Source organism: Lactuca serriola, chromosome 3 (genome assembly GCF_051521515.1).
Source record: "Lactuca serriola cultivar US96UC23 chromosome 3, Lser_US96UC23_V15, whole genome shotgun sequence".
Taxonomy (NCBI): domain Eukaryota; kingdom Viridiplantae; phylum Streptophyta; class Magnoliopsida; order Asterales; family Asteraceae; genus Lactuca; species Lactuca serriola.
The window spans coordinates 247,883,372-247,891,040 of NC_136410.1; the positions used below are offsets into that span (position 1 = coordinate 247,883,372).

Here is a 7,669-nt window from a genome sequence, read left to right on the forward strand (position 1 = left end):
ATTGTAGTCTGTTGTCAGTCGTCATAAATCAGAAATCGGGAAACAACACATATACAGAGAGAATGAGTTAAATCCATGTCTCAGTCTATACGATATCTAGAATGGAGGAATATATGATCCCTTATCTAAAGGACACGCGTATCTGATAAGATCAAAGTTAACAGCGGCTTTAGAAAGCTACGATTGCAGATCAGGATCTGAAGTCATACGCAGAATAGTTGTTAGATTTATCCAAGTGGGAGATTGTTGGATTAATGTCTAAGTCCATAACTATTTTGGTATGTATTTGACCCGATGGTGCATGGTCCTTTTGGGTTGCCTTCACCAAAGCAACTTGATAGGATGAATTATGGAGAGAAATGATTAATTATGATTTATTAATATATTATTAGAATAATATATTAAAGGAGAAATCATATTGTTTAATTAATATTAGTCAATAATTAATAAGAATTAATTTTGTGGCTAAAAGACATTACTTAAATGAAGGGGACTAGAACTGTCAAATGTGTGATAGTTGAATATTAGGCTAATGGACTCCATAGAGGATGGAGTGGACGAATTCTATGGGGGAAACCCATTAGAAATCATCCAAGGCCTCTAAGGAGGGAGTCCATGGGTTGCTTAGGGCCTAAGCATCCAAAATTAGGGTTTCCTTGTTAGATAACCCTAATAGCCTCACTATTTAAAGGACCCTTAAGACTCAAAAACGTGGTGAACTTGTTTCTTAGGGTTTCCACACATTTTGGGCAGCCTTCCCTCTCCTTATTCTTCATCCTCTTGCTCTTGGTGTTTGTGAACCATTAGAGGAGTGACATTTGTGACTCTAAGCTTTCTAAAGTCATTACAAGGAGGATTTGTGATTGTTATTGCTACATAACAATCAAGGTAATATCTTAAACCCATTGTTATGTTAATATTGATTATCATATGCTAGATCTAGGGTTTAAAGTCTTGGATGAATTGCATGTATAATAGAGAAACCTAGATCCAAGCATTAGGGTTTGTATGAGCACATAGGATGTTCTTATGGCTAAAACCATCAAGGACTCACTGTGAATCGAAGAAATTACAAATGGAAGCGGCCTACTTGGGGTGACGATCATACCTTGGAGAAAGTGAAGGGGTCTTATCAAGAGATTCAAGAGCTTATTAGGAAATCGGTCGTCGTCGACATCACGGACGGTGTTCTTATCTGGAATGTTAGGGTCTAAGAATGGAGCAATGAAGGAAATCGTATCGACTTGAAGTACAATCGAGGAGAAACGTCTGGAAACGAGATAGCAAGAGCAAAGGGTTTTCAAATCGATTAATTTGTTTAAGATTAGTAGGAGGAAGAAAGAAGCGGATTTAACAGGGTTAATAAGAAACTGATCCCTAAAATAAAGGGATTATTTATAGAATTGATTTACCAAATTACTAAATTACCCTCATTGATTTATTTATTTATTTATTTTTTATTGGCCCACATTTAAACATACAATAATATAATAATTACTTTAAATATCTGAACCTAGCTCGCTCTCTCTCTCTCTCTCTCTCTATATATATATATATATATATATATATATATATATATATATATATATATTTGAATTTAAGAAAAATTAACAAATAATAGTTAAAATGGTTTTAACACGAGGTTGTAACTTAAGAAAATGGTTATTCAATATTATAAATTTAAGTTTATTAAAAAAATAAAAAGGGGACGTCACATCGTTTTTTATCATAACAAAAAGTGTATAAGTAAAACAAATAGCTACTCATCAAAATTTTGACCAATGACGAATCATGGGGGAGTTCAGAAATTTCTGTCTCCGCCGCGGAATCGCTGCTGAGCATTGGCTTTGACTCCTCACAGTAAACATAAATTGGTGGAAGAGGAGACCAGATGGTGGAGGATTCTGGTCGGCAATGTTTATCTCTGTCGAAATGTAACAACAATTGATGGCTGCCGGAGTTGGTAACGTTGTAGTAAGAGAAGAAGGCCATGAAGAAAACTCGAATCTTTTAAATAGCTGATTCTTGTCCACTGAGTATGGGTCCATGGGACTTTTACATCGTCAAGTTTCAGTTTTCAATGTTTGGTAAACAATTTTCAATCTATTATCTTTTCGTTGAAACTTCTCAAGCAACTTGCAATTTTAGGGGCCACAAATTTGTGGTGGGCATTAATTTAATCCACATCTTTTTACTGTAAACAATAATTGAAATTGCAGTTCATCAACATCTCTTAATAATTGAAATCATTTTCACGTATGCATCCTTTCATCCACATCTCTACTATATTCTCTGCTCTTACCTTAAATGGCTGAAAGCATTCTTTCTGCCTTCTTGACAGTGGTCTTTGAAAAGCTGGCTTCTGAACCCTTGAAGAAGATCGCTCGTTCAAAGGGAATTGATTCTGAGCTCAAGAAATTGAAAAAGACATTAGACCAGATCCAAGATCTTCTTAACGATGCTTCTCAGAAGGAAATAAATAATGAAGCTATTAAAAGATGGCTGAATGGTCTCCAACATTTGGCTTACGACATTGACGACCTACTTGATGACTTGGCAACCGAAGCTATTCATCGTGAGTTGACCCGGGAATCTGGAGCCTCCACCAGCATGGTAAGAAAGCTAATCCCAAGTTGTTGCACAAGTTTCTCACAAAGTAATAGGATGCATGCCAAGTTAGATGATATTGCCACCAAGTTACAAGAATTAGTGGAGGCAAAAAATAATCTTGGTTTGAGTGTGATTACAAATGAAAAGCGAAGAATTGAAAGATATGAGACGTCTTTGGTGGGTGCAAGTCGTATTGTTGGACGTGAAAGTGATAAGAAAAAATTGCTTGAGAAGCTGTTGGGGGATAAAGATGAATCAGGGAGTCAAAACTTCAGCCTCGTTCCCATAGTTGGTATGGGTGGAGTTGGTAAAACAACTCTAGCTAGAATGTTGTATGAAGAAAAGGAAGTGAATGATTACTTTGAAATCAAGGCTTGGGTTTGTGTTTCTGATGAGTTCAGTATCCCCAACATAAGCAGAGTTATCTATCAATCTATAACTGGGGAAAACAAGGAATTTGCAGATTTAAATCTGCTTCAAGAAGCTCTTAAAGAGAAACTTCAGAACAAACTATTTCTAATAGTTTTAGATGATGTATGGTCTGAAAGCTATAATGATTGGGAGAAATTAGTGGGCCCATTTCTTGTAGGGTCTCCTAGAAGTAGAATTATCATGACAACTCGGAAGGAGCAATTGCTCAGAAAGCTGGGTTTCTCTCATCATGATTGTTTGCAGGGTCTGTCACATGATGATGCATTGTCATTATTTGCTCAACATGCATTGGGTGTAGATAACTTTGATTCACATCCAACACTTGGACCATATGGTGAAGTGTTTGTGAAAAAATGTGATGGCTTGCCTTTGGCTTTACAAACACTTGGGAGGTTATTGAGGACAAAAACAGATGAGGAAGAATGGAAGGAGCTGTTGGGTAGTGAAATATGGAGGTTGGAAAATGGAGATGATATTCTTCTGGCTCTTAGACTAAGCTATCTTGATCTTTCTGCCTCTTTGAAGCTGTTGTTTGCATATTGCTCCTTGTTCCCCAGGGACTATGTGTTCGACAAGGAGGAGTTGATTTTGTTGTGGATGGCAGAAGGGTTTTTGCAACACTCTACTACAAGCAAGTCCATGGAACGCTTGGGATTCAAATATTTTGATGAGCTGTTGTCGAGGTCCTTCTTTCAACAATCTTCTAATGATGAATCTTTGTTTGTGATGCATGATCTTATGAATGACTTGGCCATGTCTGTTGCTGGAGATTTTTTTTCAAGGTTAGACATTGGGATGAAGAAGGAATCTAGGAAGGAATCTATGGAAATTCACCGCCATATGTCATTTGTTTGTGAGAATTACATGAGTAACAAAAGGTTCGAGCCATTCAAGGGAGCTAAAAGTTTAAGAACATTCTTAGCGTTATCTGTTGGGGTGGTAGAAAGTTGGGATGTATTTTACTTATCAAATAAGGTCTTGAATGACTTACTTCATGAGTTACCATTGTTAAGGGTCCTAAGTTTGAGTAATCTTAACATATGGTGGGTACCTGAGTTCATTGGTAGTTTGAAGCACTTGCGGTATCTTAATTTATCTCGAACATGGATCACACATTTACCGGAAAATGTCTGCAATCTTTATAATTTACAGACGCTGAATGTTTCTTGCTGTCATAAATTAATTAAATTACCAAAAAGCTTCTCAAAGCTTCAAAATCTACAGCATTTTGACTGTAGGGATACTCCACTTTTGAAGAAGATGCCCTTAGGGATTGGTGAGTTGAAAAGCCTACGCACTCTCACCAAGATCATTGTTGGAATGGAGAACCGTTTTGCATTAACAAACCTTAAAAATTTGAAAAATCTCCATGGGAAAGTTTCAATTCTGGAGCTTGGCAACGTGCAAAATGCGATGAACGCAAATGAGGCGAACTTATCCCAAAATCGATTTAGTGAGTTAGAGTTAGATTGGGGTAATGTGTTTAATTCATTTAGAACGGAAACAAATGAAAAGGAGGTGCTAAGTGAGTTGAAGCCTCATACTGACACTTTAAAAAAGCTTGATATCAGGTTATATAGGGGTATAGAGTTTCCAAATTGGGTTGGAGATCCCTCATTTCTTCGGTTGACTCGTGTGTCAATACGTAACTGTGTAACATGTACATCTCTACCATCACTCGGGCAACTACCATCACTTAAGGAGTTGATTATTGAAGGCATGGATGAGGTGAAAGTTGTGGGTTTGGAGTTTCTTGGGACTTCTAGTCCTGCATTCCCTTCACTTGAAATTCTACGTTTTGTTGATATGAAGGGGTGGAAGGTATGGTCAGCAGAAAGTGGTGGGGTTGGACATGCTACGTTTCCATCCCTTCAAGAGCTTACTATACAAAGTTGTCCTAATCTACTTCAAGTATCACTTGGAGTACTATCTTCACTGAGGGTTCTATACCTAACAGAATGTGGTCATGGTGTGTTGACAAGTCTGGTTCATGTAGCTTCATCTATCACAAAGTTGGAAATATCTGGCATTTCAGGGCTTACTGATGAACTTTGGAGAGGTGTTACAGATTATCTTGGGGCAGTTGAAGAAGTAAGCATCAGAGGGTGTGAGGAAATAAGATACTTGTGGGAATCTGAATCAGAGGCAAGTAAGGTTCTTGTGAATTTAAGGACATTGCATGTATCGTCTTGTTCAAATTTGGTGAGTTTAGGAGAGAAAGAAGAGGATAATTGTGGGAGCTACCTAACATCTCTTAGGACATTACTTGTATACTATTGTAACAGCTTAGAGCATTGCAATTTTCCAGATAATGTGGAGGATTTGCATATTCGGTATTATGATTCAATTACATTTGTCTCCTTCCTAACAGGAAGGTGGCAGAAGCTCAAGACACTTTCCATTGCTGGTTGTAAGGAACTACCAGAAAAGGAGTTGCGAGGAGGAGAATGTTCCTTCATTCACCTCACCAGACTGACAATAGAAGAATGTTCAAATATGGAGTCATTTCCTGACCTTGAGTTACCGAATCTCACCTCGTTAACAGACTGACAATTCAAAAGTGTACAAGTATGGATGCATCCTTTCCTCGTGGGCTTTGGCCTCCGAAATTGTGTCGGCTTGAAATAGGAGGGTTGAAGAAGCCCATCTCAGAGTGGGGCCCACAGAATTTTCCAACATCACTTGTTGACCTAATATTATATGGTGGACCATTTGATGATGCTAAAAATTTCGATCAATTGTTCCACATTCTTCCTTCGTCTCTTACTTCTCTTCGAATACAAAATTTTAGGAAACTGGAATTGGTTTCTACGGGACTCCAACACCTCACCTCCCTCCAACGTCTCTTCATCTTCACCTGCCCAAAGACGAAAGATCTTCCAGAAAAGTTGTTGCCTTCACTTCTGATATTGTGGATATTTGGATGCCCAAATCTGAAAGAAAGGATTAGTAGAGGAGGCTCTTATTGGCCCCACATCTCCCTTATCCCCTGCTTCAACATACACCAGTAATTACAACTTTATTGTCAAGGTACACCCGCTCTCATGACTTCTTTTAGTTTCACTTTGTATATATTTAGTAAGTTAATTTGCTCATTCCAACAAACTTTATATAAATAAAGTTTCAATAGAAATATGTATTTCATCAAAAATTATGTTTGTGTCTACATATCACGATGAATTGCAAAATGAATCGAAATAGTTAGTCAGCCAAATAACTTGAAATAGGATTGGTTGTAGAATTTTAATTATTTGTTAAAGTTGTAGTACAACATAGTTATAAAATTATGATAATAATAATTTAATGAAGTATAGACAAACCGGCTCAAGTATGTTAAAATCATGAATATATTTGATGATGTATCGTCTAAGAGCCACCAGGGTTGAACCCATGTTATAATGCCAATCTATATGTTGTGTAACAAGTGATGCAATTGACCCATGATTAATGATAATGGATTTTCATTAAATACGTCTATTTTCACACCTTTAATTCTTCAAAATATGATTCCATATATTTGCGAAACTGTTATGAACAGAATTCTTCTTTATCTTTAGGTGTACATTTGTCTAATTTCATTTCGACAGTATTTAATTTAAATTCATGGCTAATTAAGCGAGTTCAAATGTATTATTCTCACACTTACACACTTACAGCCAAGCAATAAAAGATGAAAGGTCAGTGAACGCAATTTGATGGTTTTCAAAGGAAGACTTTTATATGGTGCTGCTTCTGTTTACAAGGTTTGCTTCTATCAGACTCACAAACCCCTATAAATTTTTACTTCAGTTTTTCTTGTTCTAAATTTGTTTAAAATAGAATCTTGATATATAGGTATACATTTATCTCATTGTGAAATTGATTACTTAATTTCTAAAGGCAAACTCAATAGGAATTATTTGATTGATTTTCTGATATTTACTTGTTTTCTAGATTTGATTAAACCCAAAGAGGAAGAGAAGTTCTTGTTTTCATCAAGAGACATCCTATAAAGGTTATGCAAAAACATAGCAAAAACAGAGAACTTCATCTGCTGTTCCAAGAAGTTAAAAATAGAGTCGATGTAACTTTTGATTTTCATAAATTTAGTAACTCATCTTGCTTTCTGAAAGTATTATTTGCCAACAGACAAAATGCACTTTTACTTTTCATTTACGACTAGATTTGACTTTTTTTTTTTTTTTAATTTAATTTTTTTTGTACCTTTTTTGCCTTTTCCCACTCTCCATTCTTGTATACATTCTTTGGATGCATTAGTATTTGATTGACATCTAATGATACTACTATTCTAATTCTATTGTAGACACCTGATTGCTGTTTAATTGGGAGTGATGTCCTTTCGAGACTTCCTCCTATAAAATGACAATCCTTTTTAAGGTGTACAAAAGACTAGATTATATTAATAGCAATGCAAAATGTACATAAAGTAAGTATATATTTTATTTAAGGTGATAATATTAACACCACATTTCTTTGTCTAGAAAGACTATGCATGATGCTTAATAATTAGTCATATCATAATGTTTTGATGTTTGATAAATTCATAACTTAACAACAAACTTTTGTTCAGCTTTAAATGTTTAATCAAATTAGAGAGTTAGAAGGAGCTACATGAGCATATACTTAG

General features: G+C 35.9%; 1 pseudogene across 1 annotated transcript; it reads left to right on the forward strand.

The window, feature by feature from the left end:
- The first annotated feature begins 1,768 nt into the window (after positions 1-1,768).
- On the forward strand, positions 1,769-7,312 carry LOC145093844 (putative disease resistance RPP13-like protein 1; annotated as a pseudogene). Its single transcript, XR_013703109.1, has 3 exons — positions 1,769-6,072; positions 6,699-6,785; positions 6,976-7,312. The product of XR_013703109.1 is annotated as a putative disease resistance RPP13-like protein 1 (transcript).
- Positions 7,313-7,669: the final 357 nt, after the last annotated feature.